Genomic DNA, 6,067 nt, shown 5'->3' on the forward strand with positions numbered 1-6,067 from the left:
AACTTAAAAGAGAATTTTATGAAACAATTAAATGAGTTATGTATAAGAGTTGTAATGCATTAAAAGTTAACAGTATGGTATGGCTTGTTAACACTTTCTATGCTATACTGTGTTAGTGTAGGTAGATATCATACATTTACATAAAAGTATTGTCTGATCTACCTAAAGTACTACACAAAAACACCCCATAAAAAGTGTCAAAGATGGTTTTGAGGGTTTGTCTAAGTACTAGTCTACTTTCTATTATTACGAAAGACACCTGTAGTACGTTCTATTATTACCAAAGACACATGCAGCACTTTCTATTAATACCAAAGACACCTGTAGTACGTTCTATTATTACCAAAGACACATGCAGCACTTTCTATTAATACCAAAGACACCTGTATAGTTCTATTATTACCAAAGACACATGCAGCACTTTCTATTAATACCAAAGACACCTGTAGCGTCGTGTTTGCACTTTTGATATAATGATCAATTTATTAAATAATAGCTGATCACAATTCTATCGATGTTTTCCTTCAACATTTACTAATGTTTATGACAAGTTATCACATAGCTGATCATTGAAGACATAGTACCAATGCCACATCACTTGTTTCTAAACTCGGTGTGTGTTTAAATATTTGATGCAGTTATTATTATAATTATATATTATTATTTGTGATTTACCTTTGTCGCCCAAGAATGGCGTTTCCAATGTAATATGTATTCAAGTTTTTTAAATGTCAATGAGTCTACCGACTTGTAGACCAAAACTGTATTTTCGACATCATGAAGAACTTTGTTAAAAAGTTTGAGTTGTCTTTATCATAATGATACATTTATATAAAATTCTGTTATATAGTATGTGTCCCATCACTAAATCTGGAGTTTGAGCGATTTTCCATTTATCATGAAACAGAAAAGGATTGTGTTATCATTTTCTCTTACTTCATCGAAGTGATCTTACATTTGGGTAAGTATGTTGCTATGCGCACAAAATAAAAACGAAAAAAAAAACCACTTATATAACTGTTTATTAGTCACATCAACAAATTATTCCCAAACCAAACTTACTGTGGAATCCAATCCTGGTGATACTGAGTATTTTTTTCTTTCCAAACGACTTAATTAATAGCCAAGATTCAACTGTTAATTAGATATATGGTTTAGCTAATACTTGTTGTTAGGTTTGTTGTGTTTAACACGCCACAATAAGTAGTAAATAAAACAAATCATATATTAATTAACTCTATACAACAAAAAGAACCTACAAAACTTTGTTGATAGTCGATTAAAATATTTTCTCATTCTATCTTTGTGGGGAAAAGTGATTTCGTGTTGATTTTACATTTATGGATATTGTCTATCATATCCTTATCATTGTTAACCTTTATTGTGTCAATCTTACAACAAAGAGAATCCGACAGTCATGTTGTTTGATGATATTCAGCACGACCACATATTACAGAACTAATTAACGATTGCTTCTGACATTTTAAGCATGTTGGTCTCCGAGATCACGTGATATCAAATCGGTCCTAGTCATGATACATTTTATTAAGAATTATTTTAGGATATGAATAATGTCAAAACTGATAATAAACTGATAAAACTGACAAATGTGAACAGAAGTGTTGTCGGAACAAAACTCCTTGAGATGGGCGTACCAGGGGACTTGTAGATTAGCCGTGTCCAAGTCTCGCTGTGTCCATTATGCAGTTATTATAGGTATTAGGACTGGAGTAGATATTAGATTTTACAACCCACACTATAAGTGTATATTGTTATCATAAATATACTGTTTACTTACATATAGATAGAACTTATCTATGGACAAATCCCTTATCATCCTCCCGACCCTAGGACTTCTTACAGCTCAATCAATTATAAATCAACTCGGGTCAATTTAATATGTTTATGTACGTCAACCAAGTAACAATGCTTTATAAATGTCCTCTATATACATTCTATACACAACCGGACGATAGACATAGAAGCTTACACAGATAATAATGATGAAGTTGTCACGAAACCTTTCCATCAATTATTTTAGATTGTAAATCGTTAAATTGATGTAAATAACATTAAACTACATGCTTTAAAATACTTATACCGAATTATTATTATCTGTACTTAAACCAACTGATGTACGCGGAGAAATCGCGTTATCATCCTTAATAAAGATTTCATCTCCTTAGTTATATTTTACCCGTATTTAAGTCACCTCTTTGGTTTTACTTTACCTGTATTTACATCACCCCTTTGGTTCTACTTTACCTGTATTTTTGTCACCTCCTTGGTTCTACTCTACCTGTATTTAAGTCACTTCTTTGGTTCTACTTTACCTGTATTTAAGTCACCTCTTTGGTTCTACTTTACCAGTATTTAAGTCACCTCTTTAGTTCTACTTTACCTGTATTTAAGTCACCTCTTTAGTTCTACTTTACCTGTATTTAAGTCACCTCCTTGGTTCTACTTTACCTGTATTAAAGTCACCTCTTTAGTACTACTTTACCTGTATTTAAGTCACCTCCTTCGTTCTACTTAACCAGAATTTAAGTCACCTCTTTAATTCTACTTTACCAGTATCTAAATCACCTCTTTGGTTCTACTTTACCAGTATTTAAGTCATCTCTTTAGTTCTACTTTACCAGTATTTAAGTCATCTCTTTAGTTCTACTTAACCTGTAGTTAAGTCAACTCTTTGGTTTTACTTTACCAGTATTTAAATCACCTCTTCGGTTCTACTTAACCAGTATTTAAGTCACCCCTTTGATTCTACTTTACCTGTATTTAAGTCACCTCTTTAGTTCTACTTTACCTGTATTTAAGTCACCTCCTTACTTCTACTTAAGCAGTATTTAAGTCACCTCTTTAGTTCTACGTTAACTGTATTTAAGTCACCCCTTTGATTCTACTTTACCTGTATTTAAGTCACCTCTTTAGTTCTACTTTATCTGTATTTAAGTCACCTCTTTACTTCTACTTAAGCAGTATTTAAGTCACCTCTTTAGTTCTACTTTACCCGTATTTAAGTCACCTCCTTGGTTCTTCTTTACCAGTATTTAAGTCACCCCTTTGGTTCTACTTTACCTGTATTTAAGTCACCTCTTTAGTTCTACTTTACCTGTATTTAAGTAACCCCTTTGGTTCTACTTTACCTGTATTTAAGTCACCTCTTTAGTTCTACTTTATCTGTATTTAAGTCATCTCTTTAGTTCTACTTTATCTTATTTAAGTCACCTCTTTAGTTCTACTTTATCTGTATTTAAGTCATCTCTTTAGTTCTACTTTATCTTATTTAAGTCACCTCTTTAGTTCTACTTTACCAGTATTTAAGTCACCTCCTTGGTTCTACTTTACCTGTATTTAAGTCACCTCATTAGTTCTACTTTACCTGTATTTAAGTCGCATCCTTGATTCTACCTACTTAATCTGTATTTAAGTCACCTCTTTAGTTCTATATTACCAGTATTTAAGTCACCTCTTTAGTTCTACTTAACCAGTATTTAAGTCACCTCTTTAGTTCTACTTTACCAGTATTTAAGTCACCTCTTTAGTTCTACTTTACCAGTATTTAAGTCACCTCTTTAGCTCTACTTTACCTGTATTTAAGTCACCCCTTTTGTTCTACTTTACCAGTATTCAAGTCACCTCCTTTATTCTACTTTACCAGTATTTAAGTCACCACTTTGGTTCTACTTTACCAGTATATAAGTCACCTCTTTAGTTCTACTTTACCTGTATTTACATCACCCCTTTGGTTCTACTTTATCTGTATTTAAGTCACCTCTTTAGTTCTACTTTACCAGTATTTAAGTCAAATCCTTGGTTCTACTTTACCTGTATTTAAGTCATCCCTTTAGTTGAACTTTACCAGTATTTAAGTCATCTCTTTAGTTCTACTTTATCTGTATGTAAGTCATCTCTTTGGTTCTACTCTACCTGTATTAAAGTCACCTCCTTAGTTCTACTTAACCTGTATTAAAGTCACCTCTTTGGTTCTACTTAATCTATATTTAAGTCACCTCTTTAGCTTAGCTCTACTTTACCTGTATTTAAGTCGCCTCCTTGATTCTAATTAATCTGTATTTAACTCACCCCTTTAGTACTACTTTACCTGTATTTAAGTCACCTCTCTGGTTTTACTTTACCTGTATTTACATCACTCCTATGGTTCTACTTTACCTGTATTTAAGTCACCTTCTTGGTTCTACTTTACCTGTATTTAAGTCACCTTCTTGGTTCTAATTTATCTGTATTTAAGTCACCTCCTTGGTTCTACTTTACCAGTATTTAAGTCACCTCTTTAGTTCTACTTTACCTGTATTTAAGTCGCCTCCTTGATTCTACTTAATCTGTATTTAAGTCACCTCTTTAGTTCTATTTTACCAGTATTTAAGTCACCTCTTTAGTTCTACTTTACCTGTATTTAAGTCACCTCCTTGGTTCTATTTTACCTGTATTCAAGTCACTTCTTTGGTTCTACTTTACCTGTATTAAAGTCACCTCTTTAGTTCTACTTTACCTGTATTTAAGTCACCTCCTTGGTTCTACTTTACCAGAATTTAAGTCACCGCTTTAATTCTACTTTACAAGTATTTAAGTCACCTCTTTTAGTTCTACTTTACCAGTATTTAAGTCACCTCTTTAGTTCTACTTTACCTGTATTTAAGTCGCCTCCTTGATTCTACTTAATCTGTATTTAACTCACCCCTTTAGTACTACTTTACCTGTATTTAAGTCACCTTCTGGTTTTACTTTACCTGTATTTAAGTCGCCTCCTTGATTTTACTTAATCTGTATTTAACTCACCCCTTTAGTTCTACTTTACCTGTATTTAAGTCATCTCTCTGGTTCTACTTTACCTGTATTTACATCACTCCTTTGGTTCTACTTTACCTGTATTTACGTCACCTCCTTGGTTCTACTCACCTCTTTAGTTCTACTCTTTCTGTATTTAAGTCACCTCTTTAGTTTTACTCTTTCTGTATCTAAGTCACCTCTTTAGTTCTACTTTACCTGTATTTAAGTCGCATACTTGGTTCTACTTAACCTGTATTAAAGTCACCTCTTTAGTTCTACTCTTTCTGTATTTAAGTCACCCCTTTGGTTCTACTTTACCTGTATTTAAGTCACATCCTTAGTTCTACTTAACCTGTATCAAAGTCACCTCTTTAGTTCTACTCTTTATGTATTTAAGTCACCTCCTTGGTTCTACTTTACCTGTATTTAAGTCACCTCCTTAGTTCTACTTAACCTGTAGTTAAGTCACCGCTTTGGTTTTACTTTACCTGTATTTAAATCACCTCTTTAGTTCTACTTAACCAGTATTTAAGTCACCCCTTTGATTCTACTTTACCTTCATTTATGTCACCTCTTTAGTTCTACTTTACCGGTATTTAAGTCACCCCTTTGATTCTACTTTACCTGTATTTAAGTCACCTCTTTAGTTCTACTTTATCTGTATTTAAGTCACCTCTTTAGTTCTACTTTACCTGTATTTAAGTCACCTCTTTAGTTCTACTTTACCAGTATTTATGTCACCCCTTTTGTTCTACTTTACCCGTATTTAAGTCACCTCTTTAGTTCTACTTTATCTGTATTTAAGTCACCTTTTTAGGTCTACTTTACCTGTATTTAAGTCACCTCTTTAGTTCTACTTTACCAGTATTTAAGTCACCTCATTGGTTCTACTTTACCAGTATTGATGTCACCCCTTTTGTTCTACTTTACCCGTATTTAAGTCACCTCTTTAGTTCTACTTTACCTGTATTTAAGTCACCTCTTTAATTCTACTTTATCGGTATTTTAGTCATCTCTTTAGTTCTACTTTATCTGTATTTAAGTCACCTCTTTAGTTGAACTTTACCTGTATTTAAGTCACCTTTTTGGTTCTACTTTACCAGTATTTAAGTCACCTCTTTAGTTCTACTTTACCTGTATTTAAGTCGCATACTTGATTCTACCTACTTAATATGTATTTAAGTCACCTCTTTAGTTCTATATTACCAGTATTTAAGTCACCTCTTTAGTTCTACTTTACCAGTATTTAAGTAACCTCATTGGTTCTACTTTA

This window comes from Argopecten irradians, chromosome 11 (assembly GCF_041381155.1).
Source record: "Argopecten irradians isolate NY chromosome 11, Ai_NY, whole genome shotgun sequence".
Taxonomy (NCBI): Eukaryota; Metazoa; Mollusca; class Bivalvia; order Pectinida; family Pectinidae; genus Argopecten; species Argopecten irradians.